The sequence below is a fragment of the Pseudophryne corroboree genome, chromosome 1, assembly GCF_028390025.1.
Source record: "Pseudophryne corroboree isolate aPseCor3 chromosome 1, aPseCor3.hap2, whole genome shotgun sequence".
Classification (NCBI taxonomy): Eukaryota; Metazoa; Chordata; class Amphibia; order Anura; family Myobatrachidae; genus Pseudophryne; species Pseudophryne corroboree.
In genome coordinates, this window is record NC_086444.1 from 905,218,822 (window position 1) to 905,244,424 (window position 25,603).

Below are 25,603 nucleotides of genomic sequence, written 5' to 3' on the forward strand. Positions count from 1 at the left end.
GGGAAGCTGCTAGTTGCGCCTCCTTTTGCTGTTTTCGGTTTTCTTTCTTTAGTTTGTTATTTTTCTTATTTAAGTATTTTCTGAGGCAATGATGTTTCATATTTCAGATGCAGTGGCTTACAACGCGGGGCTCATATACGTCATGTGTTGCTGGTGTTAATAATGCTGATTCTCAAGATGTATTTTGGGGGAGGTCCATCCGGGAGGTACATAGAGCTTACATGGGGTCATGATTAATCTAAAATTTCTGGCATGGAATGTTCGAGGTCTGAATAACAAAATCAAACGATCTTTGATTCTGAATATGATTAAGAAATATGACCCGGATATTGCATGCCTCAGTGAGACCCACTTGGAGGGACATAGGTTACTGTCCTTACGACGGGCCTGGGTGGGCTGGGCTTACCATGCCTCTCACTCCTCCTTTTCTAGGAGTGTCTCCGTCCTGATTAAAAAGACAGTGCAATTTGAGTTGTTATCGATTAAAACTGACCCGTATGGAAGATTTGTATTTATAGAGTGTAAGCTGAGCTCCCAGCCCTATTACATTTTAGCGGTGTATGTCCCCCCTCCTTTCTCATATGCTGTGCTACAGCAAGCTGCTTCTTTCATAGCTCCTTCCCCTACCACCCCAGTGATTTGCTTAGGCGATTTTAATAACGTCCTGGATTTGTCTTTGGACCGATGGCACTCCCCACAGGCTGCGCTGGCGGGTGGTGGTCCTACCAGGTTTGCTGATTTTTTTAATAGTTTGCAGTGGGTAGATGTGTGGCGGCTTCGTCACCCTGCGGTCCGTCAGTTCTCCTGTTTTTCCAGCACTCATGGCTCCTTCTCCAGGATTGACCTGATGTTGGTGTCCCCCGCCCTCGTCCCTGGGATTATTGACGTCCACTACGAGGCTCGAGGGGTCTCTGACCACTCCCCTCTGTTGATGACTCTTGCTGTGGAAAGTCAGAGGGGGCACTCTTATTGGAAACTGCACCCCTCTTGGCTGACCCAGCTGGGGGACTGCGGTAATTTGAAGATTCAGTGGGAGGGTTACTTTAGCGACAATGTAGGGTCTGCCCCGGGTACAGTAGTCTGGGATTCATTCAAGGTGTTCTTGAGAGGTTCATATATTGGACGTATAGCGGCTCATAAAATGTCCTCTAGGGAGAGAGAACAGGCCCTTGAAAGGGACGCTAGGGACCTAGAGTCCCAATATTTGTCCGACGGCGCCCCCGCGACACGCTGGCTGGTGGCTCAGTCGGCTTGGTTGGCCCACCTGTCTGATAAAAACTCTCGATCCCTCCTTTTTAAAGCTACTAATATTTATATGCAGGCTGATAGGACGGGGGGCCTCCTGGCCCGTCTTATACATTACGATCGTCCTGGGACTACGATCACCCAAATGTCCGGTGCGGATGGCTCTTTTGTTGACACCACACCGGACATTGCGCTGTTATTCCGATCTTATTTCTCTGAGGTTTATAACTCACAATTGACATGCTCTACTTCAGATCTTTCATATTACTTGGGGGGTGTTCCGCTGCCCGCACTCTCCTCTGAAGCCTGTGAGCTGCTGGAGGCGCCTTTGACGCTCGAAGAGGTGACTGCGGCCATTGGTATGTCCCCTAATGGCAAGGCTCCGGGTTGTGACGGAATTCCCTCCGAGGTATACAAAAATCATGTTGATTTTTTTGGGCCCAGGCTTCATGCCCTATACTTAGATATATTTGCCAATAACGAACTCCCCCCCTCCATGTCAGAGGCAGTTATAATAGTGATCCCAAAGCCCAGTAAGGACCCTAGGTCTCCAGACTCCTATAGGCCGATATCCCTGATTCCCACCGATGCTAAGATCCTGGCAAAGATATTGGCAGTACGGCTTAACACAGTGATCACCTCCCTCATTCACCCGGACCAGACTGGCTTCATGCCAGGAAAGTCCACGTCTATCAATTTACGTAGACTGTATACCATTTTACAACTCCCACATGACTCCCCTTCTGTCTCGGCTGTGGTCTCGTTAGACGCGGCCAAGGCCTTTGACAGCATTGAATGGGCTTATTTATGGGAGGTGATGGCTTGTATGGGCTTTGGACCCAATTTTATAAGATGGATTAAATTACTGTATCAACATCCGAGTGCCAGGATCTTGGTGAACGGTTATGTATCCCCCTCTTTTCAATTGACCCGTGGTACTAGACAGGGCTGCCCCCTGTCCCCAACGCTGTTTGCCTTGGCCATCGAGCCCCTGGCCTGCTTGATAAGATCGCACCCAGATATTGTGGGAATTTGTACAGGTTCACGTGAGGATAGAATAGCTCTTTATGCCGATGACATGTTGTTGTTGTTTTTGCAGGATTACACCAAGTCAATGCCCATTCTGCTGCGTGTGATAGAGAACTTTGGAGATCATTCGGGTCTTAGAATTAACTGGCCTAAATCATACATTATGCCAGTCATAGGCCCCCCTCCTACTGTTTCCAAAATCCCCCTGCCATTATGTTGGACGGTACAATTTAAGTACCTCGGAATCCAAATAACTAACGACCCTTCTGATTTTGTCCCTCTGAATCTGGACCCGACCATGCAGTGGGTCGCGGGCAAATCCAAGACTTGGTGTAAGCTTCCACTGACGGTGTCTGGCAGGGTTAATCTCATTAAACTGATTATACTGCCCAAACTCTTATACATTATTCTCCAGTTCCCGGTATATATTTATCCAATATTCTTTAGGAAATTGAATAGCGTTCTGTCCTCACTGATATGGGCTAATAAACGACCTAGGATACAGCTAAATACCCTTACCAGACAGCGATCTGACGGCGGCCTGGCTCTGCCTAACTTTCAGATGTATTACTTCGCTGCTCAACTGACTCATATCACTGTATGGGCACAAAACTCTGGGGCTGACTCTTTGCATTGTGAGTTTATTCGTTGTTACTTTCCCCACCTCTCTCCTATGCAGGTGCTACTGAGTGGGAGCATAGCTAGGTTTCTTCCCCCTATCATTTTCCAGGCCTTAAAGATATGGCGGGCCCTGAGAGACCTCTTGAGGTACGATGGCCTGGACCCAGATACCCCCTTATGGTACTCTGACTGGCTCCCTGAATTGCATGCACTTGAGGGGCGGAAGGTATGGGCCCCTAGATCGGTGATTTCTATCTCTCAACTTTACCTAGATAATGTACTTAAATCCTTTCAACAACTGAGAGATGAGTTTGACCTACCCAATTCTTACTTCTTCAGATATCTCCAGCTTCGTCACGCCCTCCAGTCCCAATTTGCTGAATCCCCCCCACGAATCCTCCCATTCCCCATCAAGACCTTTGTGGCTACTTTGGGTCGGGCTAAGATGGTCTCCCTTGCGTATGGATATCTTCTTACCAAGCTCCATACGGACCCTTTGACACGTCTCCGTGGAAAGTGGGAGGAGGATTTGGGTCTAATAACTGAGGAGGACTGGGTCCTTGCTCTGGAATACCCTGCCAAGGTTACCAAATCCCTCAGATATCAGCAGATTCAATTCTTCATTTTACACAGAACATATATGACTCCAGCTAGGCTAGCTACTTTTGGGACGGGCAGATCTGGCCTTTGTCCTAAGTGTGGGGGGGGGGGGGGGCGGTGGGGACATTCTGGCATCTAGTGTGGGACTGCCCGAGGTTGAGGGTGTTCTGGTTGGGGGTCAGGTCAATTCTGGAGAGTACGGGTGTGCCTGGCGGACTGCTTACCCCACAATTCTGTATTTTGGGGATGGGATGCTCTACTTCTGTGTCTGTTTCAATGGGTCTCTATGCTCTCAGTGTATGTGCCTTGGCTAAGGTTTGCATTGCAAGGATGTGGATGGCCCCTAAAGCCCCGTTAATATCTGCACTTAAGACCTTAATTAACGACACAATAATTAAGGAAAGATACGTTTATATGAAACAAAACGCATCAGCCAAGTTTGAAAAGGTTTGTTCTCCTTGGCTGGACTCCCCCCATTCTCACCTGGTTCCCCAAATATAGTGGGCACTGAAGTGCTAACATATCAATAACTTACTATTACTGATGTATACTGAGATGTTTGGCGGTTGGGCCCTACGTGTTCGCGTGTTCGCCTGCTTATATGTATGACTAATGTGGTCCTGAATCGGATGGCTCCTTCTCACTCTGCTTCTGTTTTTTTTTCTTTGTTTGTTATTTTTCTTACTGTTTAGTTTACGGGTGTAAATATAAAAGTTAATGGAGACTAATATAGTTGGCTACGGATTTTGCAGACCCTAATGGTCCGAACAATAGGAAATCCTTGTATATTCCCTCTTGAAATTGACCTGATATTTCATTGCTGTAAGCTTCGCTCAAAATGTGGCTCTGATTCAAGACAATTGGATGTATTGTTTGTGTTATGATGATGCTCTGCAATGTCTGTACCTTATTCTCCAGACTACTGAATAAAAATTACTTTATTAAAAAAAAAATACATCCTGTTTTAACACAATTTGATTTAAAGTTGCCATGACATTGTCACCCCGTAGCGTTGTACTAACGATTCTTATCTCCAATCTGGGTTTGTAAACTAGCATGGTCCATGCATTTGGGATTGTAAAATGTAAGATTATCATTACATAATTTCTGCACAACTGACATTGGACCTTATTCAGCTTCAGTTGCAGTTTTGCTAAAATAGCAAAACTGCAACTGAATGCGATTGCATGCAAGGGGCCGCCCAGCACAGGGCATGGCCGTCCAGCATGCAAATACCCAGCAGCAATGCAATCACAGTGCAGTTGAGAATTGTGGAAGCTAGCCTGCCTCCGCAGACTGGCTGTAAAGGCAGACGCAGGGCGGCCATGTATTCACTCACAGCGCTGTGTTGACGCTCACCCGGCACTTACTGCTGTCAATAATGTTGCAGTCGCATCCTTCCTGGATGCGACCGCAATATGCCAACCTGCGAACATGCATTTGCATTATCTCCGATGCACGTGCACACTACAGCACGGGTCAGTAAATGCGTACGCAATGCATCTCCGATCCATGCTGAATAAGGCCCATAATCTACATTTTTGTAACAATAAAACATATAAAACAAAGAAGAAGCAAAAGTAAATAACTACTGACTGATGGTAATGATTCTGTCTCTCACAGTTGAGGTGTACCTATGATGGAAATTACAGACCTCTCTTATCTTTTTAAGTGGGTCAACTTGCACAATCGGTGGCTGTACACATACTTTTTTGCCCCACTGTAAATATGTATACAGTATCTGTGTATATGTATGTGTGACTGTGTATGTGTGTAATGTATGAACAGTATGTGTGTGTGTGTGTGTGTGTGTGTGTATCTGTGTGTGTATGTGTGACTGCGCAGCACAATGTGTGTAAGCATCACTGGTACAGGGGGCGTTACGTGTGTAAGCGTCACTATTAAAGGGGGCGTTATGTGTGTAAGCGTCACTGGTACGTGTAAGCATCACTAGGTACAGGGGACGTTACATGTGTAAGCATCACTGATACATGGGGCGTTACATGTGTAAGCATCACTACTACAGGGGACGTTACGTGTGTAAGCGTCACTGGTACAAGGGGTGTTACACGTGTAAGCGTCATCTGTGTATATGTATGTGACTGTGTATGTGTATAAAGTATGTACAGTATGCATGTGTGTGTGTGTGTGTGTGTGTGTGTATCTATCTGTGTGTGTATGTATGACTGTGCGGCATAATGTGTGTAAGCGTCACTGGTACAGGGGGGCGTTACATATGTAATTGTCACTGGTACATGTAAGCGTCACTGGGTACAGGGGGCATCACATGTTTAAGCGTCACTGATACAGGAGGCGTTACGTGTGTAAGCATCACTACTACAGGGGGCGTTATGTGTGTAAGCATCACTGGTACAGGGGGCATTACGCGTGTAAGCATCACTGGTACAAGGGGCATTACGCGTGTAAGCATCACTGGTACAAGGGTCGTTACTCATGTTAGCGTCACTGGTACAGGGGGCGTTACGTGTGTAAGCATCACTACTACAGGGGGCGTTACATGTGTAAGCATCACTGGTACAGGGGGCATTACGCGTGTAAGCATCACTGGTACAAGGGCGTTGCTCATGTTAGCGTCACTGGTACAGGGGGCGCTATGCGTGTAAGCGTCACTGCTACAGGGGGCTTTACATGTGTAAGCGTCACTGGTACAGGGGGTGTTACGTGTGTAAGCGTCAATGCTACAGGGGGCATTACGTGTGTAAGTGTCACTGATACAGGGGCATTACATATGTAAGCATCACTGCTACAGGGGGCGTTATGTGTGTAAGCGTCACTGCTACAGGGGGCGTTATGTGTGTAATAGTCACTGCTACAGGGGGCGTTACTTGTGTAAGCGTCACTACTACAGGGTTCATTGTGTGTATAAGCGGCACTACTACAGGGAGCATTATGTGTATAAGCGTCACTGCTATAGGGGGCATTATGAGCGCTGTCCCTTTGTAAAGTATGGGAGAGAGCAAATTTATAGTTTGCAGGGGGCATCGAACACCCTAGCACCGGCCCTGCTTGTGTGAATCAATGCCATATTAAGATGGTATTGATTCCCAAACCCCCGATACTATCTATGGGAAAGAGATTCAGTGTTGTGAAGAGGGTATCCGCTATGCCTCCTTATCAGTTAGTGCTTCTAGGACACTAAGGTCACAAACTGCGGAGGAGGCAGAGCAGATCCCCTGAGTTCATGCACACTTACAGGGCAAAACCAGCACTGGAAAGTATCACTTCTACTGAAATAGCAGTGTTACTGATAGCGGGGACAGCTGTCCTCACAACGGAGTCATGCTGAATTTCTCCAGTAATTAAGTATCAACCGCCGCAACTTGTACTGAGTTGGGGTACTGAATTATCTGGGAACCATACCAATAATAACCAATGGCTTATAAACATTTACATATGAGGTCAAGACACAGCTTTTTTTAACATCACTTTCCATTCATTTTTTATTTTAATATTTTGCTTCTGCCAGATACGATAATGCTATGATAATTTAGTCAACTAACATTTGTTTTTAATAATCATTATTCTTAGGGTCATATTTACTAATTGTCAGATTTTAGACCTGATAATTAGAATTTAAATTAGCATTCGTCATAATGTACTTGTGCACCCAATTATATATTTTATGTTATTTTACATAAAGTTACACCCCTGAAGAAGTACCTCAGATGAAACGCATTGGTAGAGTGAGGCAAACTTAATAACTTCTGTTCCTAAAAAGGATATCCCACATGCTTTGCAAAATTTTTTTTTAAGAGGTGCTTTTGTGGCAAGGGTCTTTCAATAGGACCATGCCAGAAGGTTTGAAATTGAACATTCCAAATGGCTAGCGATGTAGATCGAGAGATGTGAACAAGAGATTAAAGAACCACCTACTTCACAGCACAAACAATAAACATCAGTACAAAATATTTTCAATGTATGCAAAGTAACTGAAGAAATATTTTTTCATGTTTTACTAAATACTACACCATTGATATGGTTGGGGCTATTTACCCTTCATGGATATGTAACCACCCCTTTATCCATGTTAGTATCCGCGAACACCAGATGGTTAGTATTATTAGTATGATGTGCCTCCACCTGAGCTATTATAATTTTGGGCTCGCTCAGGTAAGCTCAAACCTCCCTAGCCTTTATTATCCTTTCAGAATGAGACTATTGTGAGCAGGGAGTTATATTGTGTTGGTTAAGGCAGTATAATAAGTTATAATTATAAAGTAAATACCTTCCTCTTCTTTTCCAGGTCAGTCACGTCCTGCTGAACCCTTCGACGGTAAGTATAATTGTATGTTTCTGTTATATAGGTTCAACACAATAAGGGCTTTATTAATACTTACATCCATATAATTTATATAAGGTATAATGAGATAGACATACAGTTTTCGCTATTCCATATACAAAAACATCTGCATGCAATACAAAAAAAGTAAATTATCAATAGACCAAAAAATGTAACTCATGTGTAATAGAGGCTAATACCTGAATACCCGGGTATTCTAAGAATAAGTTACCAGTAACTCAAGCAACTCTTCTAACTGCAGTGTATATAAGTTGGGGCCCTTAGTTATGTCACTACTAAAAAGAGTCAAATTAATTCCAGATGTGTCCGAGAATATAGTATGTATATATATATATCTTGTAGATTCAATGTTCACTGTATTCCCTTAGGATTTAAATCAGCATAAGCAATTCCTTTTATTCCTAAATCAGGAAACATGTAGTTATATGGTAACTGTTACTATTTGTTACCATTACTCTGAGTCAATAGGTCGTATCCTGTATCCACTCTTGCTCTTTCTATAAATATATTTTCTCTTGCTCCATTTCAATATAATAACTACAGCTGGGGTTATATTAGTTGTTGGATCAGATGCAGTAGAGAAATGTCAGACGGCTGCTATACAGTTCAACTGCTGACAACTTACTCCCCCAGCCTCTTACTGAGCAGAAATACTTAGTGGCCAAAAGTACCTATAGTATCTATTGTAAAAGATACTGCTTTACTATCTTTCAACTGGGCAGTGCAGTTATCATCCTACTGCTGTCACTCCTAGGCGCGTGCTGTGTAAATGATGCTTGACGCACAGATACCCTCCAGCTGTCGCGAGCGCTTTGGGTAGTGTTTGTAGTGTTATACACTATCCACGCTCTCTGACTATACTGATGTTAGTCTGTATTTTGATTATATGGTCGTCTGTGCGTATATAGTACTCACAAGTACAGCGGAGGCAGCGGTATGATATCTCCCTTCTCAGGAGGCTGCTACGTCCCAGCTACCCTCTCCAGAGGACCTCGGCCGCTCATCCGTCACATGGAGACCTTGGCTGCCCAACGGTATAGCTCCTCCCTGGAGTCTCGTCTCGCTGTCTCGCTCCTCCCCGCATCTCTTCCCTTAATACTGGCGGCTTACACTGATATGTCTATGCCACCGCTGACAGCGCTGCTTTGCGGCTCCGCCTCCACTCCTTTGCTCCCGGGTTAATTCCGGTCAGACACAGTGACGTCCGTCCTCTCCTCAATCACGCTCTCCTCTCCTCAGGCATCCGACCACAGCTCCAACCGAACAGCCTCTGCCCTCCTTCAGCCCGGCAGTTTTATTTCTAACCTCCTCCTGGACTGCTCGTGCTCCTCCCGTGAGCCCAGGTATGGCAGTTAGGTCCCTCGTGAGCATATTTCTAGATCCTTCTATACTAGTGTTAGGTCCCTCGTGAGCATATTTCTAGATCCTTCTATACTAGTGTCCATATATTCTGATATAATACATACATATATTCACAGGCATTTCAAATAGTGCCTATATATATTTACAATATTATTACTATTGATCTTTATGCATATACATATATTCAGTCCAGTCCATATATGTGGGTTACACTCTCCCCCTGGTGATTAACATTCAGCTATGCAATAAAATCACCATCTACAAAGAAATGCTTCATCCCCTTCCTTTATACACTATATATAAGTATCTCCAAAATACGGCCAACTATATATTAGATTAGAGTTTAAAGAGTATACCTCCCTTGGAGCTACCCTTGGTATCCCTAATTCATCATATGTAAGTATAGAAGGTGGTTGGCAGATCCGTCTTGGCCTCTCTTTTATTTCAAATAGCTCATTTCCTCCCTCATTCATTACAGGAGGAATATTTCCTATGCCACCTACTCCATTCATTACCGAAGAAATACTCTCTGAGCCCTCGGAATCTTCTCCTAAATTAGTGGTATCATTAATGTTATCTACAATATACTGAGAATCCTTATCATTTACGATCTCACGCTCATTCCCATTTGTATAATTTACATCATACTCCGAAATAGGATTATTTTTATCTAGGGATTGAAAGGGCCCTTTTTTAGGATTCACAAAATCAATATCCCCACTCTTATAATAGTATCCCAAGTTTTCACAATCCTCTTCTTCCGAACTTTCCCAGTCTTTTTCGGTTGGCATTTGTGGGTTTATCACCCCCTGTTTGCTCTTATTAGAATGGTCGTCTTCCTTTCTATCATACATTCTTAGCCTGACTTCCCGTCCAATCGGGAGTAGGTGTTGACAATGATAAGTAAGCATAGTGTTTCCTCCATTTTCTGGTTTAATTTTATACACAGGTAAGTCATGGAATTTCTCTACCACAACATATGGTTCCTCCTTCCAACGATTGGCTATCTTGAACTTTTTCGGCATCCCAAGATGCCTCAACAGTACCCTATCTCCGGGAGCTAAAACTTGGTCTCGTACTTTCCTATCGTAATACACTTTGTTTTTCTTTCCCAGCTTTTTGGCTGATTCATTGGCTAATTCGTATGCTAATTTTAGGTCTTCCCTCAGTTTTTCTACATATTTGGAGTGGGAGGGGACAATTTGTCCATCAGGGTGTACCCCCAAACACACGTCAATAGGCAACTTAGCCTCTCTTCCAAACATGAGGAAATAAGGGGACATTCCAGTAGCTTAATTTCTTGTACAATTATAGGCGTGTACTACTCTATTGATATGTCTTTTCCATTTAACTTTGTCTAAAGGATTAAGGGTTCCCAACATATTTAATAATGTGCGGTTGAACCTCTCTGGTTGAGGATCCCCTTGCGGATGATACGGGGTTGTCCTAGATTTTTCGATTCCACAAGTGGCACACAATTCTTTAATAAGCCTACTTTCAAAATCCCGCCCCTGGTCAGAATGTAGCCTATTGGGTAACCCATAATGAATGAAGAACCTGTCCCATAGGGTATTGGCCACTGTCGAAGCTTTCTGGTTAGGTGTCACGTAAGCTTGCGCATAGCGAGTAAAGTGGTCAGTCACAATGAGTATATTACACTTTTTTCCAGGTTCAACTTCTAAAGACAGGTAATCTATACATACGAGATCCAAGGGGCCATTACTTTGTATTGTGACTAATGGGGCGGTTTTCATAGGTAATGATTTTCTTACTATGCAATTTCCACAAGTCTTGCAATATTCCTCTATCTTCACTTTCATATTAGGCCAGTAAAACCTGTCAGTTATCAACCCCGTGGTTTTATCAATTCCTAGATGTCCATGGTCATCATGTAAGGCCTTCAACACTTGGGGTTGATACTTCTGTGGGAGTACAAGTTGGAGTTTCCTTCTTCCATTTATATGTCTTCGGTTCCGGTATAGAATCCCTTTATTGAATAGCAGATTCTTCATTTGTCTTTCCAGCATTTGAATATCTCTAGCCCATTCCGGGGGTTTGGATACAGTTACATTCCCATTCATCTTAGATATTATATATCCTATACAGGGGTCGTGCTCTTGATCTTTTTGAAATTGGTTAGGACGGACTTTGGATAATCCTTCAAGTTCAATGTTACTAATCCAGCAGTAAGATAAAGGTATAGCCTGTCCAGTAGCTCCCAGGCTGCTGAGTAATTCCAGCGCGTCCATACCATTCACTGTACTGTTTACATTGTGACACATCCCTTTTATTTCTCCGGCCGGCACTTCTATCCATTCTTCTTCAATATCAGTTGGTTGATTAGGTATCCTTGACAAGGAGTCAGCATCAGTGTTGGTACTACCTGGTCGATATTTGATCTTGAAATCATACAATGTTAGAGCAGACAGCCAACGGTGCCCAGTGGCATCTAACCTTGCGGTAGTCTGAATATAAGTAAGGGGGTTGTTATCTGTATGGACTTCACAATAGGAGCCATACAAATAATCATGAAACTTCTCAACTATGCACCATTTCAGTGCCAAAAACTCCAACTTATGAGTCGGATATCTTTTTTCACTTTTTGATAACCCCCTACTTACAAAGGCTATTGGTCTCAATTTGTTTTGATGCAGTTGATATAGTACCCCCTATACCTTCTTGAGAAGCATCTGTATGTAGCGTATATGGTAGTTTAGGGTTAGCATATGCTAAAACAGGAGCATTTGTCAAACATTCTTTTAATTCTTGAAAAGCTCTTTCGCATTGTGTACTCCATCTTTCTCCGAATGGCTCGCTTAGTCTAAAGTAACCATCAGAGGCTAATTCCGGCTTCTTTTGTGACGGGTTTTTCTTTTTCCAAATTGGTGGATATCCTTTCGTAAGGTCAGTCAATGGCTTAGCAATTCTTGAATACCCCGGGACAAACTTCCGGTAATACCCGCAAAACCCTAAGAATGATCGCAGATCTTTTAATTTAGCGGGACGGGGCCATTTATTTACTACTTCTACTTTACCTGGATCAGTGGCGACTCCCTCACGGCTGACAATGTGTCCTAGATATTTTACGGAGGACTGACACAAGTGACATTTGTCCAAAGACAATTTCAAACCCCCCTCAATCAGCCGGTCTATCACTTTAAGCAAGCGGACATTGTGTTCTTCCAAGGTACTGCCAAAGACTATTATATCATCTAAGTATACTATTACCTCTCGGTAATTCATATCTCCGACTACCTTGTCCATAGTTCGTTGAAAGGTTGCTGGAGCTCCTCTAATTCCCTGCGGCATCATTAAGAATTCATAAAACCCTAAAGGACAGATGAACGCTGTTTTCTCCCTATCGCTAGGGCACATGGGAATTTGGTAGAAATCACTTCTCAAATCCAGAACCGAAAACCAGATACTGCCTTGAAGGCAGTCTAAAGCCTCATCAATCTTGGGAACAGTGTATTGGTCAGGTATCGTCCGTTGATTCAAAGTTCTGTAATCCACACACATACGAATTTTCCCGTTTTTTTTTCTAGCGATAACAATAGGCGAGGCATATGGACTTCTGGATTCGATAATGACTTGATTTTCTAATAGCCCTTTTAAATGTGTCCTCACGTCATCAAAGTCGGCTGGAGCGATTCTTCGTGACCGCTCATGGAAAGGGTTATCATTGGTTAATTTGATGTAGTGCTCAACTCCCTTAGCTTTCCCTAAATCCCATTCTTCTGCTGAGAAAGCTTGGTCTCTCTTCAATAATTCCCGTATTAAAGCATCCTTTTCAGGCCCAGAGATATCGCTTCCCTCAAAACACAAGCCATATCTCTTTCCACCAACAGATGAAACGTTTATTAGCATTTTAACATTCTCTTCAGCACTTTCAGCACTCTCTGATTTTATACATGCCGTTGTTTTTTCATGAGTCTGAGTTTGAATAACAAATGTATTACTACTACCCTTATTATCTTCCTCCCTACACCAGTCGGTCAAGGCTTGGTATAATTTGGTATTCGTTCCTACAATAATGGGGAGATTTTCTCTGTCTTCAGGAATTTCAGGACATATTAATGCAACAAATGGGATCTGATTAATCTCATTAGTCCCATCTTTCTCAAATTCCAGGGTGACATTGACATAGCCCAAATAAGGGTACTTCTCTACACTGAGTCCCCATATTACCAGTCCAGATAATGACTGTATCCTCACATCAGGTATATTTGTTCGATACCATGACTCAAAAATGATAGACACTTGTGAACCATTGTCTAAAAGAACTTTACATTTTTTTCCATTTATTTTAGCTACTCTCATGGGAACGGGTCCCAAAAGACCCTCTGGGATGTCTCTGTTCCACCATGAGCTCCCCATAGCACATCTACCAATTTCTAGGGGGCCAGTGAGGGGATGACCACTGACCTCCCCCTCTCGTTTCCCTGATCAGTTCCTGCTGGGTTATTATCATCCCTGATATTATCATCATTATTACTACTCCTATTCTCATAGCATTCAATCGCCCTGTGGCCATATCGTCCACACTTGAAACATCCTCTGGTGTTCCTATATCCTCGTCCTATGCCTCATTGGGAGACATTAACACTTTGAGTAGTAAAGAATCGATCAATTTTTTTATTTTGTTCTTCCATTAGTTTTAACATCTTTTCCTCAAATAAGTTAGGTTTAGATTCTATAGTAGGAACCACCACTTTTACTTTTTTTACGGTTCGGTCTCTCATTTCGATCAGAGTCTCTTCCTGCTTTATCTCTTTCATTAGATCATTAAAACTAGGAGGAATTAGACGAGTCTCAGAACACCTTAATTTCTGCGCCACAGGGTCTGCAGTCAATGCACCTCTCAATAGCTGTTTCATTCTGTTAGCATCCACCTCTGTTTTCTGTATTCCTCCTTTATCTACTATTTTATACAACAATCTGTCTAATCTGTATAAAAAATTGCTTAATTTTTCTCCTGAATCCTGGAAAGTGTGATGCATCCTTGATACTAAATCCCCTACATCCTCAAGAGTTCCGTAAGCATAGTCGAGAGCTTCAAAATATGTTTCCAGGGTTGCTTTCGGGTTACTCCGCTGGGCAGCTTGTATTACACCCATCGCAGGTCCCCGTAAACTCTCAACCACTCGTTGCTTTTTTATGTGGTCCGGACACTGCCACTCCTCCGTTTGTTGTTTAGCCGCCTCCTTCCATGAATCATATGTTTCCTCACCCTGAGGTATTGGCTGGATTCCAGAGAAAATGCGTAATCTCCTATAGCTCCCTTCGTAATGCCACCTCTCAAGCTGAGTAACGACACGATCCATTATGGACTCGAACTGGCCCCCTAGTCGGTCTTCACTATTCTTGAAGGTGAAATCACTCCCTTCTTTCTCTCCATCTTTGGATTTTTTTGAATTACCCACTTCATCCGTTGATGACATCTCGGGGTTGTTAGCACTGGGAGCATCCTCAGTTTCTCTGCCACTCAGACGTTGACTTGGCCAAAGAATATCCCATTTTCTTCCCGAGTCTTCATCTGCTATTATTCTACTGGGAATTAAACTAGCATCTAGGTCTTTTCCCGTTTCTATAAGTATAGCACATACTTCTCCCAGCTCTCCTCTCCACTTATCCACTATGCAAGGTTCATACACTCCATACAGTGTCCTGACCTTGGATGTTATATCACTGTCAGAAAATTCCAAAAAACTTCCTTTTATACCGAAACACCTTTGGGGATTTTTCCCTTTCTGTTGACACCACAGATACATGTCCTCTCGTGTAACGCAATCCATATCTCTATCCACGTTATTTATACACTAGTCTTTCCAAACTAGGCGCTAACCTGGGATCTCAGCAGTGCCTCCAGTTGTAACCACCCCTTTATCCGTGTTAGTATCCACTAACACCAGATGGTTAGTATTATTAGTATGATGTGCCTCCACCTGAGCTATTATAATTTTGGGCTCGCTCAGGTAAGCCCAAACCTCCCTAGCCTTTATTATCCTTTCAGAACTAGACTATTGTGAGCGGGGAGTTATATTGTGTTGGTTAAGGCAGTATAATAAGTTATAATTATAAAGTAAATACCTTCCTCTTCTTTTCCAGGTCAGTCACGTCCTGCTGAACCCTTCGACGGTAAGTATAATTGTATGTTTCTGTCATATAGGTTCAACACAATAAGGGCTTTATTAATACTTACATCCATATAATTTATATAAGGTATAATGAGATAGACATACAGTTTTCGCTATTCCATATACAAAAACATCTGCATGCAATACAAAAAAAGTAAATTATCAATAGACCAAAAAATGTAACTCTTGTGTAATAGAGGCTAATACCTGAATACCCGGGTATTCTAAGAATAAGTTACCAGTAACTCAAGCAACTCTTCTAACTGCAGTGTATATAAGTTGGGGCCCTTAGTTATGTCACTACTAAAGAGAGTCAAATTAATTCCAGATGTGTCCGAGAATATAGTATGTATATATATATCTTGTAGATTCAATGTTCACTGTATTCCCTTAGGATTTAAATCAGCATAAGCAATTCCTTTTATTCCTAAATCAGGAAACATGTAGTTATATGGTAACTGTTACTATTTGTTACCATTACTCTGAGTCAATAGGTCGTATCCTGTATCCACTCTTGCTCTTTCTATAAATATATTTTCTCTTGCTCCATTTCAATATAATAACTACAGCTGGGGTTATATTAGTTGTTGGATCAGATGCAGTAGAGAAATGTCAGACGGCTGCTATACAGTTCAACTGCTGACAACTTACTCCCCCAGCCTCTTACTGAGCAGAAATACTTAGTGGCCAAAAGTACCTATAGTATCTATTGTAAAAGATACTGCTTTACTATCTTTCAACTGGGCAGTGCAGTTATCATCCTACTGCTGTCACTCCTAGGCGCGTGCTGTGTAAATGATGCTTGACGCACAGATACCCTCCAGCTGTCGCGAGCGCTTTGGGTAGTGTTTGTAGTGTTATACACTATCCACGCTCTCTGACTATACTGATGTTAGTCTGTATTTTGATTATATGGTCGTCTGTGCGTATATAGTACTCACAAGTACAGCGGAGGCAGCGGTATGATATCTCCCTTCTCAGGAGGCTGCTACGTCCCAGCTACCCTCTCCAGAGGACCTCGGCCGCTCATCCGTCACATGGAGACCTTGGCTGCCCAACGGTATAGCTCCTCCCTGGAGTCTTGTCTCGCTGTCTCGCTCCTCCCCGCATCTCTTCCCTTAATACTGGTGGCTTACACTGATATGTCTATGCCGCCGCTGACAGCGCTGCTTTGCGGCTCCGCCTCCACTCCTTTGCTCCCGGGTTAATTCCGGTCAGACACAGTGACGTCCGTCCTCTCCTCAATCACGCTCTCCTCTCCTCAGGCATCCGACCACAGCTCCAACCGAACAGCCTCTGCCCTCCTTCAGCCCCGGCAGTTTTATTTCTAACCTCCTCCTGGACTGCTCGTGCTCCTCCCGTGAGCCCAGGTATGGCAGTTAGGTCCCTCGTGAGCATATTTCTAGATCCTTCTATACTAGTGTTAGGTCCCTCGTGAGCATATTTCTAGATCATTCTATACTAGTGTCCATATATTCTGATATAATACATACATATATTCACAGGCATTTCAAATAGTGCCTATATATATTTACAATATTATTACTATTGATCTTTATGCATATACATATATTCAGTCCAGTCCATATATGTGGGTTACACTCTCCCCCTGGTGATTAACATTCAGCTATGCAATAAAATCACCATCTACAAAGAAATGCTTCATCCCCTTCCTTTATACACTATATATAAGTATCTCCAAAATACGGCCAACTATATATTAGATTAGAGTTTAAAGAGTATACCTCCCTTGGAGCTACCCTTGGTACCCCTAATTCATCATATGTAAGTATAGAAGGTGGTTGGCAGATCCGTCTTGGCCTCTCTTTTATTCAAATAGCTCATTTCCTCCCTCATTCATTACAGGAGGAATATTTCCTATGCCACCTACTCCATTCATTACCGAAGAAATACTCTCTGAGCCCTCGGAATCTTCTCCTAAATTAGTGGTATCATTAATGTTATCTACAATATACTGAGAATCCTTATCACTTACGATCTCACGCTCATTCCCATTTGTATAATTTACATCATACTCCGAAATAGGATTATTTTTATCTAGGGATTGAAAGGGCCCTTTTTTAGGATTCACAAAATCAATATCCCCACTCTTATAATAGTATCCCAAGTTTTCACAATCCTCTTCTTCCGAACTTTCCCAGTCTTTTTCAGTTGGCATTTGTGGGTTTATCACCCCCTGTTTGCTCTTATTAGAATGGTCGTCTTCCTTTCTATCATACATTCTTAGCCTGACTTCCCGTCCAATCGGGAGTAGGTGTTGACGATGATAAGTAAGTATAGTGTTTCCTCCATTTTCTGGTTTAATTTTATACACAGGTAAGTCATGGAATTTCTCTACCACAACATATGGTTCCTCCTTCCAACGATTGGCTATCTTGAACTTTTTCGGCATCCCAAGATGCCTCAACAGTACCCTATCTCCGGGAGCTAAAACTTGGTCTCGTACTTTCCTTTCGTAATACACTTTGTTTTTCTTTCCCAGCTTTTTGGCTGATTCATTGGCTAATTCGTATGCTAATTTTAGGTCTTCCCTCAGTTTTTCTACATATTTGGAGTGGGAGGGGACAATTTGTCCATCAGGGTATACCCCCAAACACACGTCAATAGGCAACTTAGCCTCTCTTCCAAACATGAGGAAATAAGGGGACATTCCAGTAGCTTCATTTCTTGTACAATTATAGGCGTGTACTACTCTATTGATATGTCTTTTCCATTTAACTTTGTCTAAAGGATTAAGGGTTCCCAACATATTTAATAATGTGCGGTTGAACCTCTCTGGTTGAGGATCCCCTTGCGGATGATACGGGGTTGTCCTAGATTTTTCGATTCCACAAGTGGCACACAATTCTTTAATAAGCCTACTTTCAAAATCCCGCCCCTGGTCAGAATGTAGCCTATTGGGTAACCCATAATGAATGAAGAACCTGTCCCATAGGGTATTGGCCACTGTCGAAGCTTTCTGGTTAGGTGTCACGTAAGCTTGCGCATAGCGAGTAAAGTGGTCAGTCACAATGAGTATATTACAATTTTTTCCAGGTTCAACTTCTAAAGACAGGTAATCTATACATACGAGATCCAAGGGGCCATTACTTTGTATTGTGACTAATGGGGCGGTTTTCATAGGTAATGATTTTCTTACTATGCAATTTCCACAAGTCTTGCAATATTCCTCTATCTTCACTTTCATATTAGGCCAGTAAAACCTGTCAGTTATCAACCCCGTGGTTTTATCAATTCCTAGATGTCCATGGTCATCATGTAAGGCCTTCAACACTTGGGGTTGATACTTCTGTGGGAGTACAAGTTGGAGTTTCCTTCTTCCATTTATATGTCTTCGGTTCCGGTATAGAATCCCTTTATTGAATAGCAGATTCTTCATTTGTCTTTCCAGCATTTGAATATCTCTAGCCCATTCCGGGGGTTTGGATACAGTTACATTCCCATTCATCTTAGATATTATATATCCTATACAGGGATCGTGCTCTTGATCTTTTTGAAATTGGTTAGGACGGACTTTGGATAATCCTTCAAGTTCAATGTTACTAATCCAGCAGTAAGATAAAGGTATAGCCTGTCCAGTAGCTCCCAGGCTGCTGAGTAATTCCAGCGCGTCCATACCATTCACTGTACTGTTTACATTGTGACACATCCCTTTTATTTCTCTGGCCGGCACTTCTATCCATTCTTCTTCAATATCAGTTGGTTGATTAGGTATCCTTGACAAGGAGTCAGCATCAGTGTTGGTACTACCTGGTCGATATTTGATCTTGAAATCATACAATGTTAGAGCAGACAGCCAACGGTGCCCAGTGGCATCTAACCTTGCGGTAGTCTGAATATAAGTAAGGGGGTTGTTATCTGTATGGACTTCACAATAGGAGCCATACAAATAATCATGAAACTTCTCAACTATGCACCATTTCAGTGCCAAAAACTCCAACTTATGAGTCGGATATCTTTTTTCACTTTTTGATAACCCCCTACTTACAAAGGCTATTGGTCTCAATTTGTTTTGATGCAGTTGATATAGTACCCCTATACCTTCTTGAGAAGCATCTGTATGTAGCGTATATGGTAGTTTAGGGTTAGCATATGCTAAAACAGGAGCATTTGTCAAACATTCTTTTAATTCTTGAAAAGCTCTTTCGCATTGAGTACTCCATCTTTCTCCGAATGGCTCGCTTAGTCTAAAGTAACCATCAGAGGCTAATTCTGGCTTCTTTTGTGACGGGTTTTTATTTTTCCAAATTGGTGGATATCCTTTCGTAAGGTAAGTCAATGGCTTAGCAATTCTTGAATACCCCGGGACAAACTTCCGGTAATACCCGCAAAACCCTAAGAATGATCGCAGATCTTTTAATTTAGCGGGACGGGGCCATTTATTTACTACTTCTACTTTAGCTGGATCAGTGGCGACTCCCTCACGGCTGACAATGTGTCCTAGATATTTTACGGAGGACTGACATAAGTGACATTTGTCCAAAGACAATTTCAAACCCCCCTCAATCATCCGGTCTATCACTTTAAGCAAGCGGACATTGTGTTCTTCCAAGGTACTGCCAAAGACTATTATATCATCTAAGTATACTATTACCTCTCGGTAATTCATATCTCCGACTACCTTGTCCATAGTTCGTTGAAAGGTTGCTGGAGCTCCTCTAATTCCCTGCGGCATCATTAAGAATTCATAAAACCCTAAAGGACAGATGAACGCTGTTTTCTCCCTATCGCTAGGGCACATGGGAATTTGGTAGAAATCACTTCTCAAATCCAGAACCGAAAACCAGATACTGCCTTGAAGGCAGTCTAAAGCCTCATCAATCTTGGGAACAGTGTATTGGTCAGGTATCGTCCGTTGATTCAAAGTTCTGTAATCCACACACATACGAATTTTCCCGTTTTTTTTTCTAGCGATAACAATAGGCGAGGCATATGGACTTCTGGATTCGATAATGACTTGATTTTCTAATAGCCCTTTTAAATGTGTCCTCACGTCATCAAAGTCGGCTGGAGCGATTCTTCGTGACCGCTCACGGAAAGGGTTATCATTGGTTAATTTGATGTAGTGCTCAACTCCCTTAGCTTTCCCTAAATCCCATTCTTCTGCTGAGAAAGCTTGGTCTCTCTTCAATAATTCCCGTATTAAAGCATCCTTTTCAGGCCCAGAGATATCGCTTCCCTCAAAACACAAGCCATATCTCTTTCCACCAACAGATGAAACGTTTATTAGCATTTTAACATTCTCTTCAGCACTTTCAGCACTCTCTGATTTTATACATGCCGTTGTTTTTTTCATGAGTCTGAGTTTGAATAACAAATGTATTACTACTACCCTTATTATCTTCCTCCCTACACCAGTCGGTCAAGGCTTGGTATAATTTGGTATTCGTTCCTACAATAATGGGGAGATTTTCTCTGTCTTCAGGAATTTCAGGACATATTAATGCAACAAATGGGATCTGATTAATCTCATTAGTCCCATCTTTCTCAAATTCCAGGGTGACATTGACATAGCCCAAATAAGGGTACTTCTCTACACTGAGTCCCCATATTACCAGTCCAGATAATGACTGTATCCTCACATCAGGTATATTTGTTCGATATCATGACTCAAAAATGATAGACACTTGTGAACCATTGTCTAAAAGAACTTTACATTTTTTTTCCATTTATTTTAGCTACTCTCATGGGAACGGGTCCCAAAAGACCCTCTGGGATGTCTCTGTTCCACCATGAGCTCCCCATAGCACATCTACCAATTTCTAGGGGGCCGGTGAGGGGATGACCACTGACCTCCCCCTCTCGTTTCCCTGATCAGTTCCTGCTGGGTTATTATCATCCCTGATATTATCATCATTATTACTACTCCTATTCTGATAGCATTCAATCGCCCTGTGGCCATATCGTCCACACTTGAAACATCCTCTGGTGTTCCTATATCCTCGTCCTATGCCTCATTGGGAGACATTAACACTTTGAGTAGTAAAGAATCGATCAATTTTTTTATTTTGTTCTTCCATTAGTTTTAACATCTTTTCCTCAAATAAGTTAGGTTTAGATTCTATAGTAGGAACCACCACTTTTACTTTTTTTACGGTTCGTTCTCTCATTTCGATCAGAGTCTCTTCCTGCTTTATCTCTTTCATTAGATCATTAAAACTAGGAGGAATTAGACGAGTCTCAGAACACCTTAATTTCTGCGCCACAGGGTCTGCAGTCAATGCACCTCTCAATAGCTGTTTCATTCTGCTAGCATCCACCTCTGTTTTCTGTATTCCTCCTTTATCTACTATTTTATACAACAATCTGTCTAATCTGTATAAAAAATTGCTTAATTTTTCTCCTGAATCCTGGAAAGTGTGATGCATCCTTGATACTAAATCCCCTACATCCTCAAGAGTTCCGTAAGCATAGTCGAGAGCTTCAAAATATGTTTCCAGGGTTGCTTTCGGGTTACTCCGCCGGGCAGCTTGTATTACACCCATCGCAGGTCCCCGTAAACTCTCAACCACTCGTTGCTTTTTTATGTGGTCCGGACACTGCCACTCCTCCGTTTGTTGTTTAGCCGCCTCCTTCCATGAATCATATGTTTCCTCACCCTGAGGTATTGGCTGGATTCCAGAGAAAATGCGTAATCTCCTATAGCTCCCTTCGTAATGCCACCTCTCAAGCTGAGTAACGACACGATCCATTATGGACTCGAACTGGCCCCCTAGTCAGTCTTCATTATTCTTGAAGGTGAAATCACTCCCTTCTTTCTCTCCATCTTTGGATATTTTTGAATTACCCACTTCATCCGTTGATGACATCTCGGGGTTGTTAGCACTGGGAGCATCCTCAGTTTCTCTGCCACTCAGACGTTGACTTGGCCAAAGAATATCCCATTTTCTTCCTGAGTCTTCATCTGCTATTATTCTACTGGGAATTAAACTAGCATCTAGGTCTTTTCCCGTTTCTATAAGTATAGCACATACTTCTCCCAGCTCTCCTCTCTACTTATCCACTATGCAAGGTTCATACACTCCATACAGTGTCCTGACCTTGGATGTTATATCACTGTCAGAAAATTCCAAAAAACTTCCTTTTATACCGAAACACCTTTGGGGATTTTTCCCTTTCTGTTGACACCACAGATACATGTCCTCTCGTGTAACGCAATCCATATCTCTATCCACGTTATTTATACACTAGTCTTTCCAAACTAGGCGCTAACCTGGGATCTCAGCAGTGCCTCCAGTTGTAACCACCCCTTTATCCGTGTTAGTATCCACTAACACCAGATGGTTAGTATTATTAGTATGATGTGCCTCCACCTGAGCTATTATAATTTTGGGCTCGCTCAGGTAAGCCCAAACCTCCCTAGCCTTTATTATCCTTTCAGAACTAGACTATTGTGAGCGGGGAGTTATATTGTGTTGGTTAAGGCAGTATAATAAGTTATAATTATAAAGTAAATACCTTCCTCTTCTTTTCCAGGTCAGTCACGTCCTGCTGAACCCTTCGACGGTAAGTATAATTGTATGTTTCTGTCATATAGGTTCAACACAATAAGGGCTTTATTAATACTTACATCCATATAATTTATATAAGGTATAATGAGATAGACATACAGTTTTCGCTATTCCATATACAAAAACATCTGCATGCAATACAAAAAAAGTAAATTATCAATAGACCAAAAAATGTAACTCTTGTGTAATAGAGGCTAATACCTGAATACCCGGGTATTCTAAGAATAAGTTACCAGTAACTCAAGCAACTCTTCTAACTGCAGTGTATATACGTTGGGGCCCTTAGTTATGTCACTACTAAAGAGAGTCAAATTAATTCCAGATGTGTCCGAGAATATAGTATGTATATATATATCTTGTAGATTCAATGTTCACTGTATTCCCTTAGGATTTAAATCAGCATAAGCAATTCCTTTTATTCCTAAATCAGGAAACATGTAGTTATATGGTAACTGTTACTATTTGTTACCATTACTCTGAGTCAATAGGTCGTATCCTGTATCCACTCTTGCTCTTTCTATAAATATATTTTCTCTTGCTCCATTTCAATATAATAACTACAGCTGGGGTTATATTAGTTGTTGGATCAGATGCAGTAGAGAAATGTCAGACGGCTGCTATACAGTTCAACTGCTGACAACTTACTCCCCCAGCCTCTTACTGAGCAGAAATACTTAGTGGCCAAAAGTACCTATAGTATCTATTGTAAAAGATACTGCTTTACTATCTTTCAACTGGGCAGTGCAGTTATCATCCTACTGCTGTCACTCCTAGGCGCATGCTGTGTGACGCACAGATACCCTCCGGCGGTCGCGAGCGCTTTGGGTAGTGTTTGTAGTGTTATACACTATCCACGCTCTCTGACTATACTGATGTTAGTCTGTATTTTGATTATATGGTCGTCTGTGCGTATATAGTACTCACAAGTACAGCGGAGGCAGCGGTATGATATCTCCCTTCTCAGGAGGCTGCTACGTCCCAGCTCCCCTCTCCAGAGGACCTCGGCCGATCATCCGTCACATGGAGACCTTGGCTGCCCAACGGTATAGCTCCTCCCTGGAGTCTCGTCTCGCTGTCTCGCTCCTCCCCGCGTCTCTTCCCTTAATACTGGCGGCTTACACTGATATGTCTATGCCGCCGCTGACAGCGCTGCTTTGCGGCTCCGCCTCCACTCCTTTGCTCCCGGGTTAATTCCGGTCAGACACAGTGACGTCCGTCCTCTCCTCAATCACGCTCTCCTCTCCTCAGGCATCCGACCACAGCTCCAACCGAACAGCCTCTGCCCTCCTTCAGCCCCGGCAGTTTTATTTCTAACCTCCTCCTGGACTGCTCGTGCTCCTCCCGTGAGCCCAGGTATGGCAGTTAGGTCCCTCGTGAGCATATTTCTAGATCCTTCTATACTAGTGTTAGGTCCCTCGTGAGCATATTTCTAGATCCTTCTATACTAGTGTCCATATATTCTGATATAATACATACATATATTCACAGGCATTTCAAATAGTGCCTATATATATATTTACAATATTATTATTATTGATCTTTATGCATATACATATATTCAGTCCAGTCCATATATGTGGGTTACAGATAGGTCTCGGCTGTGACATCACGTGTGGGCGGAAATTCTCTTCTGCCCTTACAACAGTTTTTATAATTTCTGCAAGCTACATTTGTTGTAGGTTATTTTCTTTTAGTTATTGTAGCCTTGCAGACTCGCTTCAGGCCCGGTGTCCTGCTGCACTCCACTTGCCACAGGTTGCTATTCCAAATAGATTATGACGTTGACCCAGGGAAAGGTCCTATCCATAAAGGGTATCTAGATGCTACCCTATTGGTACCCCGTTGGAGTTTTGTATTCAGCTTGGAGAGCCAAAATAGACTAGCACACAATTGTATATATCCAAATGAAGTCCATCACTTGGATATACAGTATGCTCTGGGTTTAGGATGACTACTGCATTTGAGACAAATTTATATTATACATATGACTACAGCACCCTGTGATTGTTATCCTGGAAGTGTGTGCAGTATTCCCAATGTGGCTTATATTGTAGAGTTTATCTAAAGTTGGGAGGTTTTGTATGGAGATATAGAGAAAAGTAAACTTCTACCCCTTTTCCATTCCCACTAAAACCCCAGGAATAGGACTCATTTGATGTTTCATCGGAAACATCGATCAAATGGTTCCGATGGTCAATGTTTAACCCTGCAGTGGTGAGGATCCAATGTGTGCTGTGTGCTGCAGCAGGGGTTGTGACCAATGCCACAGGGGTGTGTTTAGTGATCATACAGTTGAGACTGTATATATAATATATAGCTATAAACTGAGTTATTGGACCGAGCATACACCGGGTCATGCCCCTTTTTCATGTGCACAGATGTCCTCCAGTGCCACGGTGCCCTGCTCTACCATAATGCTGTTGGGAAAATTGGGGGTCATTCCGAGTTGATCGCTCGCTAGCTAGTTTTAGCAGCCGTGCAAACGCTATGCTACGCCCACTGGAGAGTGTATTTTAGCGAGGCAGAAGTGAGAATGCTTGTGCAGCCGAGCTCTGCAAAAACAGTTTGTGCAGTTTCAGAGTAGCTCTGAAACCTACTCAGCGCTTGCGATCACTTCAGCCTATTCGTGTCCAGATTCGACGTCATACACCCGCCCAGCCACGCCTGTTTTTTTCAGACACGCCTGCATTTTTGCAAACACTCCCTGAAAACAGTCAGTTGACACCCAGAAACGCCCCCTTCTTGCAGCCGTCTGT

General features: G+C 42.6%; 3 long non-coding RNA genes across 3 annotated transcripts in view; 1 reads left to right on the forward strand and 2 right to left on the reverse strand.

Annotated features, from left to right (window-relative positions):
- The window catches only part of LOC134917017 (uncharacterized), a 40,347-nt gene extending 31,225 nt beyond the window's left edge, over positions 1-9,122 (reverse strand). Inside the window, exons 1-2 of the long non-coding RNA XR_010177410.1 lie at positions 8,732-9,122; positions 7,742-7,809 (exon numbers count right to left, since the gene is read on the reverse strand). This is a non-coding gene — a long non-coding RNA (uncharacterized LOC134917017). The remainder of the gene's footprint in view (positions 1-7,741; positions 7,810-8,731) is intronic.
- Positions 7,758-22,848, forward strand: LOC134917028 (uncharacterized). Its single transcript, XR_010177411.1, has 3 exons — positions 7,758-7,789; positions 15,287-15,316; positions 22,813-22,848. It is a non-coding gene; the product is annotated as an uncharacterized LOC134917028 (long non-coding RNA).
- On the reverse strand, positions 15,232-24,222 carry LOC134917006 (uncharacterized). The gene is made up of 3 exons (XR_010177409.1): positions 23,772-24,222; positions 22,795-22,862; positions 15,232-15,336 (listed from the first exon to the last, which is right to left on the reverse strand). It is a non-coding gene; the product is annotated as an uncharacterized LOC134917006 (long non-coding RNA).
- Between the last annotated feature and the right edge of the window lie 1,381 nt (positions 24,223-25,603).